This window comes from Sapajus apella, unplaced genomic scaffold, assembly GCF_009761245.1.
Source record: "Sapajus apella isolate SASKATOON/1434 unplaced genomic scaffold, GSC_monkey_1.0 scaffold26, whole genome shotgun sequence".
NCBI classification, from domain to species: domain Eukaryota; kingdom Metazoa; phylum Chordata; class Mammalia; order Primates; family Cebidae; genus Sapajus; species Sapajus apella.
This window is the reverse complement of record NW_022436966.1, coordinates 23,077,006-23,101,839: the sequence shown is the minus strand read 5'-3', so window position 1 is coordinate 23,101,839 and position 24,834 is coordinate 23,077,006. Positions and strand designations below refer to the sequence as shown.

Genomic DNA, 24,834 nt, shown 5'->3' with positions numbered 1-24,834 from the left:
GCACACACATGCACACACACACAGACACACACACACAGACACACACACACAGACACACATATCCGAGGCTGGCTAAATTATTTCTTTTTTAAATATCAGCTGATGCATTTCCCAAGGAAGCATTCCCTGTGTCCCCTACTCCTCCACCAAATTATTCTACTTACTGAATTCTTCCACTATGCATTCTTATAACACTTAGTAGTAGTGTCTAAAACCATGATCAAATAAGTTCAGGTAATTGATTCTAGATTCTAGATTTCCTGTGAGCAGGGGCCATGTCTGTCTTGTTCACTGCTGTACGCCTATGTATAACACAACGGTGGGTGCCTGGTAATTGCTTGATAAGTAATTTCTAAATGAAAACTGCACCCATCCAGTTATGCAAAAATACCTTAAGTAGTATCTTTGGCATGACAATATAGTGGTATTTCTTGTTCAAGATTCATAAAGCAGTACGACTGTTAGTGTCCACTAATTTTATATATATATATATATAATTATATATATGTAATTATATATGTAGCATATATAATTTTATATATGCTACATATATAGTATCCACTAATTTTATATATATGTGTGTGTATGTGTGTGTGTGTGTGTGTATATATATGTATATAATTATATATATAAAATTAGTGGACACTAACAATCTTACATATATAATTATATATGTGTATGTGTGTGTGTGTGTGTGTGTGTGTATCTATATCTATAGATATAGATATATATATCCACAAACACCATCGGCTTGTGAGAAGAACAGAATTTTGCAAAATGTTGTAGTAAATTTTGCTTTTACATTACATTTCCTTTTTTCTTCTTGCCCATTTAGTGTCCACTAATTATATATGTGTGTGTGTCTATTTAGTTTATTCAGTTTAGTAGACATTAAACTAAATGAAGATAAAATATGTGTCTCTCTCTATATATATAATATATAATTACTGAGTTATATAAAATGACTCAGTAATTCTGCTTATCTTTTATCAATTATGAATTTACCATTGGAGTACACAACAGGACAAATGTCTTAAATTTTATTTTTACACTTAAATACAAGTCAATGATTTATAGTCTGAGGTGACTTCTACTGTGGTGCACACACATTAGGAGAAAAATTAATACCATGTGAGATCCTCTTTTTTCTAGTTGTCTAGAGAGCCAATCACGCCAATCTTTGATTTGGTTAGAGGGAAATTTCTGCAAGGGCTTCAGTTATCTGACGACTGTGGACAAGAAACACAGCCTTAGACTCGATGAACCTTCAGGAATATGTCTGATCTCCAAGATCATATTTTCTAAATGTATTTTAGAAGTGAATTCTTTCAAATAAATTGAAATGTTGATGCTCTGGCTTCCCTTCAGATCATATTAATCTTTTGCTTTTTACTAAATTGAAATGTTAACCCTCCAAGGAGTATTTAATTCCAAAGTTCATCAATAAATACATCAATGCCTTCTAAAGAAAGCAGCTTTCATTTAACCAAGGCAAAATTCATACAGAGTTGAAGCTTGCACAATCAGGTAGTAGAAGTTAAGGATCTTCTAGTCTTTGTAACATGAGGGCAGAGGCCTTCTAGAGTTTGCCTGATTCATAGCTGATAAAGAGCAGTGAGGGGCTTGGATTGTGTTCCGGACTGTTAAGACCTTACTGAATAATGAACACAACCTACCAGAATCAAAGGATGGTATTTTTCAGACAGCAGGTCTAGAACAGCCAGTCAGGCTACAGTTAAGTTTTATGCATTCTGGAAAACTCAGTTTTTTACTATGAAAGCGGTCTGTAGGTAAAGAAACTAAAGAAAACAAAGGACCACCACAGAATAGGGAAATGATGTATTGAGTAGCTTTATGTTTTATGCACTCTGTTACTTGCTTATATAGGTTATCTTATTTAATCCTGATATTGATCCCAGACCATAAGTACGTTTTATTTTAGTGCTGGAGAAACTGATGTTCAAGGAAATGACATAAAACTAATGCTGCATCATATATAATAGAAGGAGGCATCATTTGAACCCAGATATAGCTGACTCGAAAGCTATTCCATGGAATAGTTATAAAGCAATATCTCTTAACATCCTTGTGTCATAAGGACCAACATCTTCCCTTTAATCCTTATAGCACTCTTTTCCTTAATGGAAAATGTCATTAAGTCTTGTCTACAAAGTTTCTGTCTTACAGGGTCTGGGATGAGACTGCCCTTTTGGACACATGAAATCAGTCATCTTCCCTGAATCCACAAGGATTTATCAGGAGGATTTTTTTTATTGTCACCATTTTATAGATTAAGACAGTGAAGCAGAGGTAAGTAAAGTGATCAACGACTTGTAACAGTCGAGATCCCAGTAAGAAGCAGTATTTTGTTTTTTTCCTTTTATAACGATACCCTGTATGTATAGTCATTTAAGATGTTCCAGGCGTTCCTTGTCTTTACCCCTAACCTATAAGAAAAGCCAAAAGCATAATAATCCACCAACTTCACTGCTTTTTGAATGTGGAACCTCTCCAGAAACACATTGAAAATGAAGAAAGGGTCCTAGTTGTGACACAAAAGACGGCTGTACTTCACTGGCCTGTGAGAGGAACAGAATTTTGCAAAATGTTACAGTAAATTTTGCTCAATGTCACATTTCCTGTTTTTCCTTCTTGCCCATTTCTTATCTCTGTGTTTCCTTTTATGCATCTCAGAAACACGGTGCTTTCATGCCACCTGTCAGTAACTCAAGGTGTACATTTACATCTGTGCTTCCTACACATAACTCATGTTCCAAAAATACTTCACCTTCCTTCTTCTCTAGTGCCAATAATTAAATGCTGGTTTCTTTAATATAGCTTGGCTAGATGTTAGAAAAGCAATCTGACTCAATATAGTCAATCATAAGCAGGGACCACGTACTCTGAAAGACATACATCAGTACATCACATGGATTCTGTTGTTGGAGAGCTTACACTTTGTCTAGGGAGTCAAGAGGCAGCATGAGGAAAGTTAAAAAACAATTTAAGTGAAAGTTCAGGATAATAGATAATGAGCCATGAGTATGAAATTAACCACCATGTGAAGTCTAGTCACCAGAGAAGTTCAGAGAGAAAATGGATTCAAGCAAAGAAGGTGTGATGTAACACAAACGATTACACCTACATCAGAATCAACATTTCATTGAAATAATAATGACATAAAAATGTGCCATAATATGAATATTAATCTTCCAAAGGTTGATAATTGATTATCTTAAACTTCATAATGCTATTCACCCCTACGTTTATTTTTAAATAAATACTCTCAAAGAAAATATTTTTAGTCTCAAAAAATAATTACAAGTATCAACAATGATTAAATATTTATGTCATGAGACATGAAAAAACTCTGATAAAGTAAAAATACACTGAAAATTGGCAAGAATTTGAGGGCAATGTGTAAAAGTGAAGTATTTGTGTTAGCATGGAGAAATTAATAGTGATCTTTTTTCAAACTTCAATTTTATATTATTGATACTACATTTATGCACATTTCAACTTTGTTCCTACTGCTTCCTTAAACACATACACACACACTCATTTTCTCTAAATTAAATGGAATATCTTAATGTAATGCTACAGTAAGAGGGGGCAGCAGCTCAAGAGCTCTGTCAGTCATTCTCTTAGCTAGAGAAAGCACGCACAGCTTATGGGTGATGCGCTGTTCGTGACTAACGCTTCAGATGACATCGCAGCTCCTTATGTGAAACAGCAGGCTTTTATATCCAGTTAAACAATATCTTCATGTGAGACTGCCGTGATGTCGGGCATAGAAGGCCGTAGGCTGTCTACTGCAGAGTTCAATGGTGCTTTGGGGAAGAATTTAGAAGCTTAGTGCATGTCTAACTAGCTTAAGTAATTTCTCTCTTCACATTCCTCTCATGTGGAATTACATTAAGATATAGCTAGTGTTTCTTTATACAAAGATTTGTAGAAGTTCTTGTTCTCACTGGCTACTTACATTCAAAAATTTTGGTTTGGATATAGTTTCATCAGATTAGTTCCAAATAAAAGTAACCTTGTGAATTTTGGATCTCATTGCCTGTGTGGAATTAACAGTGATTTACATTTTCCTCCATACACGTTTAAAGGCTGTTTGTTACTCACTGCAAAGAGACTGGAGTATCATGTCAAAAACCAGCAGCAAGAAATGAAAAGCAGCAGGGACAAGCAGATAACAAAATACAGAACCTGCTCTGAAAAATTAAAGGTCATATTCTGTTATCATGCATACTAAAGAGTTCTTTTGTGCTAGCTGTGTAGCATTTAAGACAGAAGAATGGTTTAACAGCTACAAAAACAGGCAGAGCCACTGATAGACATCACTAAATACTGAGAATAAGAAAAATGAAATGTAAGAGCAGCCCCACATTACCTTACAAATGGTATTTTGCCATTTTCCCAGTTATGAGAAAATTGGGTACTTTCTAAATCATAATGTCATAACATTTAAGCTTATCTACCCTAATAAAAACTTAAACATATGTTTTTTCTAAAGTATCTTTTTCCAGGTGTTGGTTTTTTAAAATTAGAAAATTATGTGGTTCAGATGAAATTTCTACCACTCCATATCAGTCTTGACTTTTAATATAGTCTTCTTAATATTCAAATTGATCCATGAAAGAAAAGATAAGTGAATATTTCATACATGGTCTGATGTGGCCTATAATGGAAATGAGAAAGTTCCCTATTCTCCAGCGGAAAAAAAAGTCTGATTATTAAGACATTCTAATCTTATAGTCAATGGACTTCAATCTCTCTCTTCCAGTTGTAACTGGAATGCAAGACTTTTTTTTTTTCTTTCAATTAGAAAGATGAGGTTTGTCCACTGTATGCAAATAATTTAAGATTAAATGCTCTGGAATTGCAAAGGACCAAGAATTGGATAAAGGTGCAGGATGATTGCTGTCCCCCTTTCAAATTTATAAAATGTAAAACTACTGAAGTAAAACAAACATATTTCTTTTTTTGTAGATAAATTGAATACTATGGTTATGAATTTAAATTCCTAAAATAACTTTCCCCTAATACAAGCTGATTTTCTCTACCAGCAATTATTTCTTTAAAGTAACTATCCAGTGGTCAGAATCACTGAAAAAACAGAACTCTTGATGATTAAGGTAATGGGCTCTAATTCCTGTGTTCACTATTGATCAGCTGGATCAGTAGCATAACATCTTTTAACCTCCGTTTTCTCATCTGTAGATTTATAAGAATAGTACCCATAATATATGCAAGTATCTTAGCACAATGTCTGGCCCATGGTAAGCACTCAGTAAATATTAGCCATTATCCTGTGGTAATGTCATTGTTTATTCTCTAGTATGATGTGCCTTATACATCTAAGAATATGTAGATCACACAAAGTATTTTCTACCCATCTGATCATAGTGAGTTGAAGTAAATGTGAAGAAGAATGGAAAATAAATCTATTTTTCTGTCCCAGGATGAGTAATGGCCAAAGAGGTAGCCTTATTATGAGTGATGTCTGGAACATAGGTACTTTATCAAAATAACTGCACTTTCTCCCAAGCAATGTCATCTAATTCTCAGAGGTTTTTGCATACTACTTTTAAGTCAATGGGAACAACTGAAAAGAGGTCATTAACTGGAAGAAACCACACAAAAAGAAAAAGCCAACAGCACCTGCCTAAGGGAAAACAGAATTCAGGGTACCACCATCTGTCCTGTGCCAGCAGCATGGTGACAAAAGCTGTTTCTGGAATAAGAATATTTTAGATAGAAATAAGTCTTAAAATGACATTTGAATCCATATATTAATGCTTCAAATGGATCCACTTCAACTAGAATGCCTTAAACTCTTATTTTCACCCCATAATGCTCCTGGCAAAGAAGGGCCACAGAAACCATGAACAGGAGTTGTGGATGCTGCTTGATCCATTATCTGCAAAATGAGGTTTGGGGACTGGATGGCTGCCAAGTAGACCTTCAATGCTAATGACCCATGGTCCCAGGCTTCAACATGGTTTCGTAGTAAAGACAAGCGTTAGACCACTTTGTTAAAACATGGTGTCTGTGGATTTTCATGAGGAAATTAATTTTAGAGCCATTAAAAACAAAATATCATAAATGTTTTTAACTCAGAAAGTATCTTTAAAAAGGCAGTGAAATATTTGGCTTGGCATGTTCTTTTCTTCCCCTCTGTCCCTCTTTTTAAAACTAACTTACAGTGTCTCAACAATTTTATGAAGAATTTCAGGTGGCATCTGTGGAGACCTTTATAATTAAGCCATTACATTTTTCTGAAATGTTTGATGTTTTAAGCTTGTCTTCTTTCTTCTTTTTGCTATGCAGACACATCCCTCTCTTATCACTGAGACATTTCCCTGCATTCTTTCTACCCATTTGCCACAGCATGTCATGGTTTTGACAGCCATTTTTAAGAGGAGGAAGGCAGACATAGGTTAGATTTTAGGAGATTTCAGTTCTACAAAGTGTAGTTAAGACAATGAAGGGCAAGGCATTAGGATGCTTGGAAATAGAGAAGTTTGTCTCCTCTTGATTCGAAATTTTTAGCACAAAAGAGATTAGAGCAGAAAATGTTAAGTGGAAATCTGAGGACTTCAAGTCAGTGGCTGCTCTTTGCAAACCCTTTTTGTCCAAAGCCTATCAAAGTAAACCTTTTCTTGGATTGCTCAAACACCTGTCATCATGGGAACAGTACTTTCGGAGTTATTTCTAGTTCAAGAGACATTCTCATGAGAGTTCCTATCCAATCAAATCTGTCAGGGGCTGACTTAAAAATCTGTAAGTGGCTCAGTATAACCCTCAGACTAAGTAGAGATCACCAATTAAGACCCAAGCATCTTATATAATGCAGTAGGTACAGAGGATAAATAGTTTATGGCATAAAATAGATCAGAATAGAACTATGGATTTCTCTACTTCCCTCAGTATTTCCTCTTAAACTTAAGCCACTTGTTATTTCTAGTAGAACTCTAAATGCAGAACAGAATGAAAAGAAGATAAAAATAAAGATATCCTATCAAATTTGAGATAATGTTCCATTACTAAGGACAACTGGAATTGACCCACACATGTGTTCTTCATCTTTCTTATAATCCAATAGATCTATAGTTAAGATGTGTCATATCCAAGAAGAAGGCTGAACTTACTAGGCCATAAAATTCTGGCCTGATTAGCACTTCATCTAACACTTTTTATGAAGTCTTTTAAATCTAACTGGTCTCGTTTTGACTTCATTGAAAATAAACAGTCTGTTGGCATCTTCCACACAAGAACTCTATAACTACTTGAATACTATTCTGGGTTTAAAGATTGTTTATACCCCTAGTACCTAAGAATGTGATTGTTTGTGGAAATAGAGCCTTTAAGTAGGTAATTAAGTTAAAATGAGGCTGTCAGGATGGATCCTAATGCAATCTGACTGGTGTTCTAATAAGAGAAAGATTGGACACACAAAGAGAAACAAGGGATGCGCAGGCATAGAGGAAGGAGTATGTGAAAACACGGCGAGAAGGTGGCCATCTGCAAGCCAAGGAAACAGGCTTTGGAAGAAATTAAAACTGCTGACAACTTTATTTCCGACTTTCAGCCTCCAGAACTGTGAGAGAATAAATTTCAGCTGTTTAAGCTACCAATCTGTGGCAGTCCTAGCAAACTAACACTGAGATGATTTAAAAGGAGTTTGAAATCGGCCGGGCACAGTGGCTCATGCCTGTAATCCCAGCACTTTGGGAGGCCGAGGCGGGTGAATCATGAGGCCAAGAGATCGAGTCTGTCCTGGTCAACATGGTGAAACCCCATCTCTACTAAAAATACAAAAATTAGCTGGGCATGGTGGCGCACGCCTGTAGTCCCAGCTACTCGGGAGGCTGAGGCAGGAGAATTGCTCGAACCCAGGAGGCGGAGGTTGCGGTGAGCCGAGATGGTGCCATTGCACTCCAGCCTGGGTAACAAGAGCAAAACTCTGTCTCAAAAAAAAAAAAAAAAAAGGAGTTTGAAATCATATGCTGTTACCGTATTCACAGATCTTTGATATTAAGATATGATAGTATTTTGCTAACAGTTGCTAAAACAGTCTAAAAGTGAGTACTCATGGATTTGCACACAGAATAAAGATCTATGTTAATGTCAAAATCACATCCATTTTAATTATTAATTTTGGTTAAACTGGATTTTGTCCTGTTCTGGTTTTGCTGCAAATCATAATATTCTACATCACAGTTCTGGTAATTAGTAAGGTTACCAAATAAACTCTACCAATGTACATTTTTGCATGATTAAAACTATAAGATAATAATACTATTTTCATCACGAAATATATATGTATGATTACATGCAGTTCCATTCATGTACATAGAATAACTTTTCCAAAAGGAACTACTTAGCCTTTCACATCATTAAATGAAATTTCTTGAACAAAACAAAACATTTGCTACTACAATTTTCTTTACATTGTAACTCATATCTTCACTAGCTACGCAGATGACTGCAGCACTATTAAAAATTTGCTGTGAGTGTTAGCTTTCCAATTTATGTAAAAAGTCTTATTGCAAAACACACAAACAATAAAAGCAACTCTGCACAAAACAAATCCCTACTTATGTTAATGATTATGTCAGATGACAATGTCTTATTTAAATATGTTTATATTTTCTTCAATTTGGAAACTACTGTGAGGTCCCAAAAGATTCATTGTGTCCACTTCAAAAACTCTAAAATTCGAAGTACCAGAAGACAAGCATGTATTTATTCACATCAATTTCTATCCTTAGGAACTGCTTATGCAATTTAAAAAGAGAAAAAGAAAAAGTGATTTTGAGATATTATGATTAGTTTTGTAGGGCTTGCTAAATAGTCATGCAAAAAAAAAATAGCAACTTTCAGTGTTAATTTGGAATTTTTATCTTCCACTTAAAACTGAATGAATATCTTCCACTGTTTTGCTTTACTTTGGTGCTCATCACTGAAGAAGAATACCAATTCCACGCCCAACTTAGAAATATACCTCAGTAAAGCTGCCCTGCAGGAGGGCTGACCACCTCCTCTGAAAATGCCTAGGCACAGGGATGACTGCGTCAGCTGGTGCTACAACACAAAGATGTGAGTTCTATATGGATGTAATGATCTCAAGATCCCTATATTTCCTAAGAAATTAGACATGGCTTCCCGACTTCCATCTACAAAGACAAACTTCAAAAAGAATTCATGTCCTTTGTAGGGCCTTGGATGAATCTGGAAACCATCATTCTGAGCAAACTGATACAAGAACAGAATATCAAACACTACATGTTCTCACTTATAGGTGGGTGTTGAACAATGAAAGCACATGGACACAGGGACGGAAGCATCACTCCCTGGGGTCAGTTGGGGGATACCAGGGGAGAGACAGTGGGAGGTGGGGAGGGTGGGGAGGGATAATGTGGGGAGAAATGCCAAATATAGATGATGGGGGAATGGAGGCAGCAAACCACCTTGCCATGGTTGTACCCTATGCAACAACCCTGCATGATCTGCACATGTACCCCAGAACATAAAGTACGATAAAAAAATATAGTTTTTAGACTGCTTTTTTTTTTTTTTGAGACAGAGTTTCGCTCTTGTTACCCAGGCTAGAGTGCAATGGCGCGATCTCGGCTCACCGCAACCTCCGCCTCCTGGGTTCAGGCAATTCTCCTGCCTCAGCCTCCTGAGTAGCTGGGATTACAGGCACGTGCCACCATGCCCAGCTGATTTTTTGTATTTTTAGTAGAGACGGGGTTTCACCATGTTGACCAGAATGGTCTCGATCTCTTGACCTTGTGATCCACCTGCCTCGGCCTCCCAAAGTGCTGGGATTACAGGCGTGAGCCACCGCGCCCGGCCCTGGACTGCTTTTTATATGAAAAAATGTTTATGAGAAGGAGCTTTGTCTATGCCTTTGTCTTCTGCTCTCTTTTGATCTTCCTGTAGCCTATACCCTTAGGAAGAATTTGATCTTGAATTCTAATACCAAGTGTTCCACTTTCCATGTTATACTAAGCAACACCTGGATTGTCCTGTCACCTAGCTTAGCTCCAGACATTTATTCTGGCCCCTTTAGACTATTCCCTGCACTTCAGCCAGAAAAATTATTTGGAATCATGTGTTTTCTCCAACAGACTATGCGTTCCAAGAAAGTAGTGACCACTCCCGTACTCCATGCTGTATCCTCAGCGTAAGTCCAGGCAAATAGCAGGTCTTAAGTAGATATTTCTGAATGAATTACTGAATTCACTAGGATTGCATCTCCTCAGTCTCTTGTGTCTTCTAGTATCCTTTGTTCTAACATGGCTTATCAATCATAATGAACCTCTGGAATCTTTAGCAGGCCTATTTCATACTTCCAGTTTCTTCTCCATAATTCAGACTTATTGAATTTGCCTTATATTCTCTTCAAATCCTGCTTTTTGCAGGTGAAAATAGGAAGTCACAGTGGTGCTCACATTTTTTTAAATGCAGTAAGAAAACGGAAGCAATTTGACATTAATATTTAGATATGGAGTCAACTTCCTTCTTGAAACTTGCCATAATGACTCTCTGCTAACTATTTGCAGAGATATTCAACAATCCTAGTTTAGGTAGGAAAATTGAGAATTAAAAAAGGCATAGGCCTGCTAAACCCTTGTTAGGAAGACTTTGAGCATTCTGATTAGAAACAGATCTCATGTAAGCTCTTAGACATAAATGAGCGCACTATTAGTTTGATATTTTATCGAGAAACAAGTGACATGAAGAAAAAGAAGGCATATATTATAGAAACTTGGAACTTAATAAAAGTTTATGCCAAAGGAGGTCAATGCAATTTATTTTGTTTTTTGGTTTGTTTTCATTTTTGTTTGTACATTTTTTTAAGGCCTGGAAGATATGAGGATGTGAGTAGGATCCCAGCTGTGCCATTAATGACATGTATAGCCACAGATGATTTATTTGGCTAGTCTTTAAAATAAACAAAAAAAAATCATAGGTTGCCAGTTTTTTGAGGAAGAAATTTTAGCTGATGACTGAGCTAAGGGACCACCACATAGCATATTATCAAGAGTAGATCCTTTTTAAAACATTTAATATTATCACAATAATTTAGGTAAAACTATTGTATATCTAGCACTAGATGCAGTATTCCTCATCAAAAATGAAAAGTTTCCTTTTAATAGCCATAGAAGGAAGAGTTTCTAATTTAAATCTTGTGAAATCTTAATTTCTTAAATATGTAAAATATAACACAATTAGGATTTATGGTAAAAGTCAAGTCTATTTGATTTCTATGGAGGATAGAACATTCCAAATTCAAATATCATTAAGGAACTTATAAACATGTTACTGTATCTTTCTAAGTTTTATCACGTCTGTAAAGTAGGGATAATTTATGAGTTTGCTTTTTTTTTTTTAATCATGATCTGTGGTTTTCTTTTCAATTATCTTACATCTTATGATCACACATCATTTTTAAATTTGTGTATATCTCCTCTACTTTAATCCTTTTAAGTTGGCGAAAGCACCATTCCCAATCCCAAATACACAGCAGTTATACAGTTTTGTTTCTGAATGGCTGTTTAAAGACAATCCTAAATTATAACTTAGTTTGACTTAGATTGTAAAGAATTCAAGAGTGAAGTTTAATTGGCTACTATTTTAAAAGCATGTAACCTTACAGATCATCTATAAAATGTGTGAAGTGTTAAATAATTTTTGATATTACACATAAACTACACAAAATGCCTTTCAGTAAGTAAAAGGAGCCATTTTAAATACAGGGAATTCTAATTAGATTAGCACAGTTAAGGCCAAAAATATAAAATAGCCATTGCTACCCATTTATCTTCAAACCTTGCCTTTAAGAGGCAAATGAACACAAAACACAGGTGAATCTTGCTTGGTTCTGAGACAGCGAAGGAATTTCCCCTATAATTAAATATATTCACATAACCAGTTACATGAATCTAAATATAAAACCAATCTCCAGTAAGTTTTAAGATGGCACTCACCATCTTTGCGAAAAGCTTAACATTACTAACAAAGTCTAACCATACCTTTGGAAGGGATAAACAGTGATAGAATTTACTAAATTGGAATTACTATTAAAATCCAAAAACTGAACATATTCATTTAACCACAAGCCAGTCTTAGTTCTAAGTCAGGACTGCCCAACAAAATATTCTGTCAGTCATTCATGATGTAAATTCTGGTGTATGAGATCTATTAAAGTATGGTACACATAAAAAAGTCATGAGACATTTGTTTCATAATAAATAAGGCAGTGGCCAATATTACTCATTAGTAGCTTTTTTGAGATAAGCTATTAAGTCTTCCCTTTCTCCTTTCTTCTTAATGCCGACAAAGATCATTTTTGTTCCAGGGATATACTTCTTGGGATTCTCCAAATAATCCATCAGTGTATCCTCTCCCCCAGATTATGCCTTTGTTCTTATTGGCTTCAGTGTAAGTGAATCCAGAGGCCTGACCTGTCTTCCGCCCAAAGATACCATGGAAATGAGGCCCAGTCTTGCGCTTGCCTCCTTTTTCCATGGTGTGACATTGGGAACACTTCTGAATAAAAATCCTCTTGCCTTTCTCAGCATCACCTATATTTAACTCTTTTTTGTTGCTAGCGTAATAAAGGTTACCGCTCGGAAGCCGGACATCCCACTCTCGAGTTTACTTTTAAGAATAATATGTAATTGTCGGTAAAGTTTCTGGGGACAGTTTCTGGCACATATATATGATGGCTACTATTGTTTTTATAGATTATATAGAATCACAGATCCTTACAAATAAAAATGACTTTAGCTAGAACCTGGTCCAATTCCCATCCAATGCAGGATGATTTGATAACCTTGACAAATTGGTCTCTTGAGCTCTAGAGACTTAGAAGGGAGTCTAAAAGTTACCACAGCTCATTAAGAGTTGAAGTACATTACCTTATAAAACTACTCTTGTTCATGCTATTTCCTTTCTAAAGTAAATGTAAAAAGTATGGAAAGAGCATAGTCACAAATTGTGAACGAATACAATAGATCTTCTCATTTTGATTTGTTTTGGTTTGGCTGTGCATTGAAATATCCTAATTCCATTCAGTCATTATGTTTAGTTTATTGTTTGGTTTATCAAGTTAATGACTTTCTGGTGTATTCAACACACACAACAGTAAAGCTCAAAGTGTGAAACTGAAATGACAATACCATGAAAAAACAAACAGATCTAATCCTAGATTTCCCATAGCAAGGGCAAGAAATGGAGAACATAATACTTAGAAAAATGTAAATCAGGAAAGTGAGATCTACAAAAAAAAAAAAACTATATGTATAGAAACAAAACAAATACAATCTGAAAGAGACTCCAAAATGTAAAATATCAGACCTCACAGAAGGACACTGAGCCCTATTATACATCTTTCTTCATCCATGCAAATTTTATTTCTTCTATAGTCTACTTTGACCAGTCACTGAAGAATTGAGGGGCAGGGAAATATATGATGAAAGCAATTTTAAAAAGATAAACATCTTGGCTGCACACCAGATGGATTAAAATAATGGAGACTGGAGAGGAATGTATATGGTTTATAGCTGATAACAGGAAAAGAGGCCCCATTGTGGAAAAGGCCTTGCATCGTTAGAATAATGTCAGTCCAGGAATAAATGCCTCAACAGGAATAAACTCAGCACCTCACTATAATCACTAACTCAGACTGATTCTAGTTTCTCCAAGTAAAAGGCAGGCAGTAGTCTCAGTTCCACCAGCAAGCACTGCATATTACAAGAGGTGACAAATGTTTCAGATTGCCTCTAAAATCTTGGCTTGTTCCTGTTATATAGGAGTAACTATAATAGCGTTTCTTTTTTTTTCTGATAACTATGCCTGTTTGTATGATAATTTTTATGATCTTCTAATTATTGGATGCCGCTGTGGAAATTAAAAAAAGAAAAATTCCCTGGATTGTTATAGCTTAGGCAAAGGCTTGGGCAAGCCCAACATGCTTGGTGACAATAACAATGAACAAACAAACAAGCACAGCTCTTCTTTCAGGGAATCTTGCTGTGGAAATGCAGATAACCTGGAGACCCAAGCACAGCCTGTATTTCAGCCTCTACTCAACCCCTCTGCTGGGACTCTGGGGCAGCTCCCAAGCTGACTAACTGTACACAGCGCCCTGTCCGCAAGCTAGCATGGTTTCTCTAATGCTCGTTTATTAAATTTCAAATGAATTCCTTAGCACCCAGTCCACATTTTGCTCTTCAGTGAAATCAGCCTTGATTGCCGCACACCACTCTATTTTCTAAAATTGTACAGAACATATATTTTGTACCACTCATTTGAACTGTGTCTTTCCTAGTAATGTCTCTGTAGTGTTTTGCTTGGAGTGGGCTTGGGGACAGAAGTGGTGCTGCAATTACATGTCTGCCAGAGTCAGGAGGGACAATCTTAAGTTTTTGGAAAGGCTTGTCTCCGTGTATGTGAACCAAAGTCTAACAGCCAAGAGAAAATAAATTTGTTCCCAGAAGAAATACAAACTAAGATGGGGAGGTAAGTGGCTATTGCAATTGCAGGATTGCAAAATTAAACTATTTTGACTAATAATAGTGGAGTTAACTTTTATTCAGTACTTACTACTTACCAGGTTTTTTAAAACCAATTTATGTTTTGAAATTAATAACTCATTTAAACTTCAAACAACCTTATGAGGTAAGTACTATCATTGTCCCCACTTTATAGATTAAGAAATTGAGGTTAAAGAACTTGGCAAAAGGTTACACATTTTATCAGTGTTTGAACTAGGATTTGAACCCACACAGTGTGGCTTTGAATCTTAACCTTCATGCTAACCTTCACACTTAACTTGCATTAAGTTTGAAGCATATGTCTGGTTTGATCATTTGATGTGTGGTCTATATTCCTATAGCAATTTTGGTCATTAAGGAGTATGCAAGCAGACTCGGCACTCACTTCTACATCTAGATAAAGAATAACCAGCAAAGAGGAAGAACACTATTATGAAAATGCTTCTAATCACAAAGGACCCCTAAATAGCCCTTACAGATCTGAACAGAAGAAGTAAGAACCACTGGTATCAGAACCTCAGCACAACAAAGGTCTCAGCCTCATCTGATATGTTGAGGACCAGCAATAACACTTTATGAGTTATTTTTTAGGAGAATTAAGACTTAATTCTTAGGCAGCATTGCATAATCCTACAGAGCACTGGAGTAAGCTTTAGAATGTATGATGTTGGCAAGTAACTGAACCTCCTGGTGTTTGCTCATTTATCAAAAGAAGATACCGTTAGCTCTTTTATAAAGATTTTGTGAGTGTGAATGCAATGTTTGTAAATAATGGTGTAAAATAATTAGCATAGTGTCCCATATAGGGTGCCGACTATAGAGTGCATGTCTGACTCATTGTTTCTGATACTAGCCCTTACAAACAAGCAGGAATTTCAAAAGATTCTATGAATGTCTGGAATTTTGGATGAGTTCTGTTATCTCTTCACTCCAATGCTAGTGCAACATGAATTTCCTTTATTGAGTCAATTTGACAGATTTAACATTCTATTTGAACTCTATGTCCATAAAGCACAGGCGTCATCTAATTATCCCCAGGTCTGCTTTCTACTGTGATTGTGCCCATTCTGCCTCTCTTTTTTAGCAAAGCAAATCTTTTCATTTAAAAAGGCTCCCTTTGGTTTGTTTTGCCTCTAACCGCAAAATGCACTCTCATCCAAGTCCTCTGCCAACCTGAGCAATAAAAATAATAAATGAGAGAACTGAAGACTCTACTTGGACCTTTAAAATGCTCCAGCAAAGGTGACCCTGAAAAATTATTATGGCTTGTTATCAATTAGGTGACACTATCTAGAAAAATGAAAACTAAATATTTCTCTATTCTGTCTGATTTTATATCTCATAAATCCTGCTAAAAACACTTCATTGGAAATACATGTGGTAATATCGAGACAGGCTTATGTTAGAAATATTCTTTTTGGATTCTCAGTGGACATTTTCAATATTAGGGCCACCAAGATAGATAATATGCCCAGGATGACACATTACCTCAATAATACTTAACATGAGGAAAGTCAGTGTCAAATTTCCGGGGAGGGGTAAATTCCGCTGCTTTTCAACACAGTTAAATTCATAAGGCTAAAAACAAAGCAGACTTTAAAATGTTTAAGATAAAAGTCTGTCTTTGAGAAATATTCTACACATGAGGCTAAATCTGATGCGAAATATTCATTGTCACAATTTAAATTTTAATATATGGCCTATTTAAAGCCTTCATACTTCAAAAGGTTTTTACATTTATTATGTCATTCTGTCTTAATTAAGAACCAACTCCAATATTAGATTAATTTATACCTTTGGATTGTTTGAAAAAGGAATAAATCTACTTTTCTAATAGCTACATGAACATGAAAAAAATATATAATTTTTTCACAACAAATGCAACTGACTTACAGTTACATACAGGCATTAAGTTTTATGTTAGTTTTTCTGAAATGTTATATCATGTAGAATTGAGAAAAAGGTGTTTTTAGGTGGAAACTATTTCTAAACTCTTATTTTGAAAAAAAAAAAAGGCTTACAGAATGAGAATTCCAAATACCTCTCATCCAGCTCTTTTCCTGTTAATAATAAAATAACTATTAGGCAGTTCTCAAAACAGGAAAGTAACATTGATAATAAACTGCTGACTAAAGCATAGACTTTATTTGGTTTTATCAGTTTTTAACTAATGCCTTTTTTCTACTGCAGGATCTAACCCAGATCCCACATTGCATTAAACTGCCATCTTTCCCTTTTCCCTTCAGACATGTCTTTTTTTATAATTCATGTAGTTGACGCTTTTGAAGAATGCTGGCTGTTTTGTAAAATGTACCTCAATTTGGGTTTGTCATACTTAGACAGAACTTACAAATTTTTGTTGAGAATATAAATACCAAACAAGTGAGGAGCCTTTCTTAGCATATCAGATCAGAAGGTTCATGAAGTCAATATTTTTCATTATTGGTGATATTTAACTTGATCGCTAAAGGTGATCTGCTGAATTTTTCTGAAGAAAGTTACACTTCTGCTTGGAGGAAATACTTTTAGGCTACAAAAATTACTAAACTCTACTCAAACTTTTTCTCACTTATTTTGGTATCTATTAGGGAATTCCAACTTCAACAATTTTTACATTGGGATTCTAATGATGATTTCCTTTTTCCATCATCCTTCTACATTACTAATTGTAATTCTTCTGTATGGGTGAGCTGTCGCTGCTTCTCTGTCTGTGTATCTATCTTTGTATCTGTTCAATCACTTGTTTATATCCATATGTGTTCATAGATGTTTATTTTACTCTTTTGGTTATAATCTAATGACATGTCTATTCATTTTTGTTGCTCAATTTTCTCTAGTTCTGGCCATTGGGAGTTTTTTTAAGATTAGTTCTTATGCTTTTTTGTCATGCCTCTCTCTCAGAGGTCAATAAAGTATGCCCTACAGGTCAAACGTATCTACTGCTGTCTACCTAATATTGTACATAAAGATTCATTGGAACACAATCACACCCATTCATTTTCCTACTAGCTATTGTTGCTTTTGAGCTACAATGGCAGATTTGAGTAACTGTGACAGAGATCAAGTGGTCCTCAAAGGTGAAGATATTTAATATTTGGCCTTTTATGATGAAAATTTGTTGATCTTTGCTCTAAATTTTCTTTTTTAAAAATTATGAACTTTGAATAGTGCCCAAAGTGTATTTAATTGTTATATCTAAGGTACTTTAGAATTCAGAATCTTAACTGTGTATTTTTCCTATATTCACCTAACTTCATTAGTTGTAATAATTTTGATTTTAGATATTTATTATTTTGTTAAAAAAAACCAAAAAGGATTATCAGTATTCTATTGAATTTAAGATACTACATCATATAGAATGATGTAGTATTTTCTTATACTACATCATTAAGTTTCCTAAATACACGCAAAGGTTTTTATTAACTTCTCCTAATAATGAATGGTAATATGATAGTCTCCTCTGATTTCACAGTTTCGGTTACACACTGTCGAATGCAGCCTGAAAATATTAAATGGAAAATTTCAGAAAAAAACAATACATGCCATTTCAATAAATGGCATGAAATTTAAAACTTTATTATTTAAAAACCTTATTATTTAAATTCTGAGTAGCATGATAACATCTCTGGCCATCCTACTCCATCCCTCCTGAGACATGAATCATCCGCTTGTCCAGTGTATCCACATTATAGTCTGTTCGTCACTTATAAGTACCCATCTAGGTTATCAGATCAACAGATCACAAGAAGAGGGTGCGTACAGTACAATAAGAAATTTTGGAACAGAGTGATTGAGAGGAAGAGGCCACATTCACAGAACTTTTACTATAGTATATTGTTATGATTGTTCTATTTTATTACTAGTTATTGGTGCTATTCTCTTATTATGTCTAATTTATTCATTAAATTTTATCATAGGCATATATGTATAGGGAAACACATAGTACATATAGGTTTTGACACTATCTGTGATTTCTGACATCCAGTGGGAGTCTTGGAACGTATTCCTCAATGAATACAGGTGGATTATTGTACTTTATGGAGATGTTACATTGATAGCAATACTTATCTTCATGATATTGGACAGTTATTTCACCATCACATTTCACAGTCATCAGATGATTTATTGAGAGATCTTTCCAAAGGAAACTCTTAAACCATGCATTCTGTTTTTAAGGATATTTGTTATATAATGCCCCAATATTATAATTATATCAAGTATATGATCAGTGCCTAAAATACATTTATTAGAAGGATAATGGCATTCTTACAATCATATTTTGGAGAACAATTTTTCTAAACTGGAAGTATAAAAGTTGGCCTTATTCTGTGAAAGAAAAAGAAATATCTGAGTTAGTAAAGGCTACACCCAGAGGGCTGTATCAGTGGTTAGAAAGTTATTAGCAAAGGTTAGTAAAGGGCAGCCACATTTCATTGGAAGTATGTTTCATTAGGGGAGGAGGAGGTTCCTCCTCATACGTTCATTACATAGACTTTATGTTTTCCTCTAGAATCTCAATATCTTCAAAGACCACCTAGAGCAGAGGTTATGAATTCTAGGTAAATTGGCCTAAGGATATTAAATTGCAACCCTTACATATCACAAATATAATTTTGTGGATGGAATTTTCTCCTTTGTTTTTATTTTTGCTTTTGTTTTTTGAGATGGAGTTTTGCTCTTGCTGCCCCAGCTGGAGTGCAACGGTGTGATCTTGGCTAACTGCAACCTCTGCCTCCTGAGTTCAAGCAATTCTCCTGCCTCAGCCTCCAAAGTAGCTGGGATTACAGGCATGAGCCGCCATGCCCAGCTAATTTTGTATTTTTAGTAGAGACAGAGTATCTCCACGTTTATCAGGCTGTTCTTGAATTCCCAAACTCAGGTGATCCACCCACCTTGGTCTCTCCCAAAGTGCTGGGATTACAGGCATGAGCCACTGCACCTGGCCAGAATGTTCCACTTTATTAGATTCTTATGGAGGCAGAGATTCAAAGGAAGTAAGAAAAGCTGATCTAGATTAATGTCTCAAACTAAATACAGTTACCTAAAATGTACTCTGCATAAGGCCTTGCCACCAGTGTATGAAATTTTATCCTTTTTGGTAATCTGCCTTCTCTTGATGGCATTTTCATTTGTTTATTAGAAATTAAATGACATTAAAACCAACTTATTCCTGAGTTTACAAGATAAGAAAATAGGTAGATAATAGAAAAATATAAATAGCATGAAAATCATGAGACTTGTTCACAGTTGGCATTCGAATAATGGCGTTAAAGCTGAGAAGGGACAAATCACATGGGAGAGTTTTAAAAATTGTTCATCATGCACGAAAATACTAGTTATTACCTGTTATCCTTATAAATATAGATAAATAAATATACCTGTGCTATTTAATAAGAAGCTTCTGAAGAAATAAGAAGTAAGAGTGTTTGAGAAAGTATTAAGAGAAAAACTTGTCATTGAGTTGGGAATGTGACTTCTCTTCCATTGAACTCAGCTAATTATAAATTATATGATAAAAATACTTTCAGATAATAATCAAATTATAAAAGAGTGTTACAAAATATAAATATTATTAAAATCAACCAAATACTTGCAAATACCATCTGAAGTTTCCTAAAACACCTTTTAAATATCATTTTATCTGGTCTTTGATGTTTAGCTATTCTTATAACTTGTTTCCACCTCATTTCCTAAAGGCTAAATTTTTGCATTTGTAGTGAAAATTAATTTTTTAAATCTGACATGATTAATTCATTGTTTGTAACCAGTAGATAGATTCATTAATCTGATTATCCATATTTTTAGAGAAAAGTCCTTCAACATAATCTCAGCCAATATCTTTAGCCACACATTTAAAATGATAATAATGCTATTATGAACACTTTTCAGGAAAAAGTATATCCCTTTATTATGATAAGAACTTAAATTGCTAAACAAATCATATATAGGAAACCATAATGACAGGCGAGAAGTTAAAGGGGGAGATTTTATGAAAATCATTTAGAAGGGCTGCTATTTGTATATTACAACATAAGATATACTTGGCAAAAGTTCTTAAACACAATAATGATTAATAAACATTTCTCAGTTTGATTTGATCGCTTGGTTTCTAAGTAATTTGTTCTCAGAATCTGAGAACTTTTCAAAGTAAAAGAAGGTCATTAAAAACTGGCAAAACAGAGCAAATTTTTATTCATTAAATGTTTCAAAATATATGTAATTCATTTTTAAACAAGCTTAAGTTTAGCTTCAAATACAGACCCATGAGTTGCTATCCTACTTTCTTGAACTCTTGGTTTCTGATAGTGTTCATAATGGAACCCATCCTCTCCACACAGTTACAAAAAGGATTAAGTGATAGTCGAAAAAGTACTAGGAGAATTCGGGAAAGAAAAGGTTTGACTTATATGTCTTTACGTCATTTATAATAGTACCCAAATAGCAGATACCCAACACATATCTGAATAAACTAATTTCTCAGATTATTTCAATTTTGTCAGCAATAAACATTTAATAACGCATTTGTTTTGGTGGCAAAAATAAGCATATTCTGAAAACAGAAAAGAAAAGGGCCTGTTTGGATCTCACTGAGCTTTCAGAATTGTCTTATCATATAGACAATTATTAATTTGGCCCTGTGATATCCTGTGTTTTAGCCTCTAATACAAGGGAACTTTTTGAAAATCACTGATAGATCTCATTGACAAGTTTCCTGGAATGGAACAAAGAACTTTCCATAAATACATAGCAATAATGGAACAAAATGTCAACTTACAGACAGACTATAAGACTTCAATTTAAGGAACGAAGCAGTTTAGCCTAGCTGATTTAATACCCTTTACTTTTGTTGTACCACAACTCTTAGAAAACATCTGCATTATTCATGTTTGCCAGCCTGTGTAGTTTAAAATGATGCCGAAACCCACCAAACCATAAGAGAATCTTTCTGTCTCTTTTATCAGAAAATTTAAAAATGCTAACATGGTTGCCTTACAGTAACTGTAAAAACTCTGATATTTAAAAAATCCAACTCATTGATAAAGTAAGAACAAGTAAAAAGTCTGATAATATATTATGTCTTTTCATCTCCCTGGACACAATTTCTCTGAAGTTAAGCTCAGAATTTTAGGAAGATGTATTCAATATTTTACTTAATTAAAAAGTTCATTATGTTTCATTTTTAGGAATAGCCTCAAATTCCCATCAAAACTGAACAATGTGAAAAAGATAATTAAACCGGAAAAGTCAGTTTTAACTTGTTTTATCTAACACAGCTACTGTGTTTGTGACTTCAGATTTCTAAGAGTAAGATTTATTACAGAAAATTAGCGTTAGTAAACATTTAAGTTTTCCAATGGAACCAAAGATTTATATATTGAAATAAATATTCATCTATGCATGTTAGTATATTTTGGCTAAAAACCACCAGCAAAAAAATGCTTTGACCTAGTAGTTTAATGAGGGTTGTAGATTTATTCAACAACTATTTATTAAGCACCTTTTAGGTGTAAAGCCTTGATTGTTATGTTTGTTGGACTCTACTCAAAATTTGTTATTAATAATTATTTAAATCTTCCATATGGTTTATCAGTTTCCACAAGACATATTTTCACCATTTTACTTTTATAGGAAGAAAAAATTTAGTCAAACATTTCTCATATCTATACATTTAATGAGAATATGGGCAAGTCTTCTCTTAAGATAAACTTCTTCTACCAAATGATTCTTAAGTATTCTAATGTTCTAAGGGTCCATAAGGATTTACGTAATTTGCTAACAAAATTTCTCCAGTAAAGTCAGAAAATAACTATTGCTTACTAATGAGTATTATTGATTCAAAACTTTAGTGAAAACAAAACAACTATGGTTTTTATAAGAAAATTTTTTTTACTATTTTTAAATACTCATAAGATAGTCTTGTGTGTATATATATTTGTGTGGGTCAGAAGAAATGGCAGACTGTGACATGGACTGATATATAGTTAGGATCAATCATGTAAGTAATAACATTTAGTTACAAAGAATAGATCATGCTGTGTTTAAGAATGCATCTAACGATTTTTCTATATTTTAGTTTGTGTTTCCCAGACTTTACAAAGGAAGTTGCCTAGCTTATAGACAGCAGTCCCAATTGCAGATTTTACTCTGCGACTAATGAGAACAGTGATCTTGAGCAAATCAATTGGTCTCTTCAAGGTTCCATTTTGTCGTTTGATAAATGAAGGAGCTGGAATACAAGAACGCTGATGTTCCTTCCCTCCTTCAAATGTAGTGATCATGTAAAGTAGATTTCCTTAATTACATCATACTTTGAAAAATTAAACAAATGTAAAAGAAACAAAATCATTAAATTAACCAACACTTCAGTACCAATCCTGTAATCTCTAAATAATAGAGTGACTTAAATTACTAATAAATTATTTGTTGACTTGAATTAAAAATAAATTAATTGACTAAGCTACACTAAAGGTTTGGAATTTAGAGTAATAATCAATATAACTTCCTGAGCTGTGAAATATTTTACCAGCTTTCGTGGATGAAAAGAGAGTTAAGGTTTAGAGCTAATACTCATAAGTGCTTCCAGACAAATTGTATGCTCATGCAAAAAGATTTACACCATCTCCACAGAGTCTTAGAGCATTCCTCTTTCTCTCAGATCCTCTTAATCCTAAAGGATCTCTTTCTCTTACCACTCCAGACCACCATTTTCGACTTTCCTTAAACTTAATAGTAATCAAACTCGGAATTACTAATTTTGAAAATTAACACATTTTACTTGGCATGTTTTCCAGGTTTTCTGGATCCTCCTTGTCTTCCAACCAGGCTAATCTTTTGGCAAACAGGAATAATAATGTCTTTGACTCCTTTGTTCCTTTCTGCAACCAGTTTCCATTTCATTGATACCTAGTGCTGTCTGGTGATTATTAATCTAGAAATATTATATTTCTGGTGAAACATTAATCTAGAAAAATATATACAAATAAAACAGCAGCATTAGAACATTGAATAATTGCTGGTTAAAAGAGTGGTGAGGGGCAGGGTGGGGAGGAAGAGGTGGAGAAGAATGAGAAAGAGAGAAAGCCTAAAAAGTTGGAATGTTTCGCCTTCTATTGAGTTGTTAATTAGGTTTTAAAGTGTATTTTGCATTCATCCCGTTTATTTTCTCACATTCTACTTTATTACTTTATCTTTTGATACCTGGATTGTTTAATAGTTTCCTAAATTGTTTGGCTGGCTCTATCATTTCCTGCTAACCCTTCCTAAATGAATGCATGCTTGCAAAGACCTAACTCTAATTTACTATAGATTTCACTGTCTTACTATACCACTCACTTCAAAATGATCTCTTCTTCATTGGAACCAGTTTTCCTTTTATATCTTATTCAGAAATTAGCCAAAAATGATATGATAACCCTAGCACTTTCTCACATGTTATATTTTTAATCTTGAACTTTTTTTTTGCCTATCTCTGTAATCAGGCTATAAATTTAGTATGTTCCTTTTACGCAATATATGTCCTTTAAATATTTGTTGATTTGATGTTAACTTGGGTATAAAATGAATATTTGACCTTGTGTAAAGTGCAAAAGAAATCTTTTGACACACTGTGGTAGGAAAACAAATTCAAAGGTTTATCATCAAAGGTAACTGTGATTTATCTAAAGCAATCTTTAGTCTGGGTAAGCAAGATGATGTGTTAGGCTTTGTGAATTAATGTTATGAAAAAAGAAACTCTATTTTTGTTGAGAGAAAATTTTGCTGCATAAGTGTAATTAGGGACAAATCAGAGACTAATGATGCATTATATTCTAGAGACTTAAGTAATAAGCACCAAGAAATGGCTTTCTCAACTTTAAATGGTTTGTAAAATATTATCTCTGTATTTTGCTCTATGTATAGAGAATAATGGATACTAGGTCTGCTATTCAGAAAATTCAATATTTATTCTAAAATGTGAATTGTTGAGCTATAGGAACATTTTAAATACATGAAAAGAGCATAAAATCTACCTCTACTAATTAGTTTCTCTATGAAAGCCTTCCAGGCAATTACAGGGTAGTACCATCGGTCAACGCTTTGGGTGCTTTTTATTAAAGGTATAGAGTTGTTACCAGATGAATTGCTACATATAAAGCACTCACCACAAAACCTGTAACGGAGGGTTAAATGCTATACTAATTATTAATTTCAATCCTTATTATCTATATTTTGCAGTACATGCACTTTAAAGGAAGCAAATATAGTCTGCTGGTTC

The 24,834-nt window shown here is 34.3% G+C and overlaps 1 protein-coding gene and 1 pseudogene across 34 annotated transcripts in view; both read right to left on the bottom strand.

Annotated features, from left to right (window-relative positions):
• NRXN1 (neurexin 1) overlaps positions 1–24,834 on the bottom strand; it is a 1,131,792-nt gene that overhangs the window by 148,915 nt on the left and 958,043 nt on the right. The gene's annotated exons all lie outside the window — the stretch shown is intronic.
• Positions 11,415–23,285, bottom strand: LOC116560670 (annotated as a pseudogene).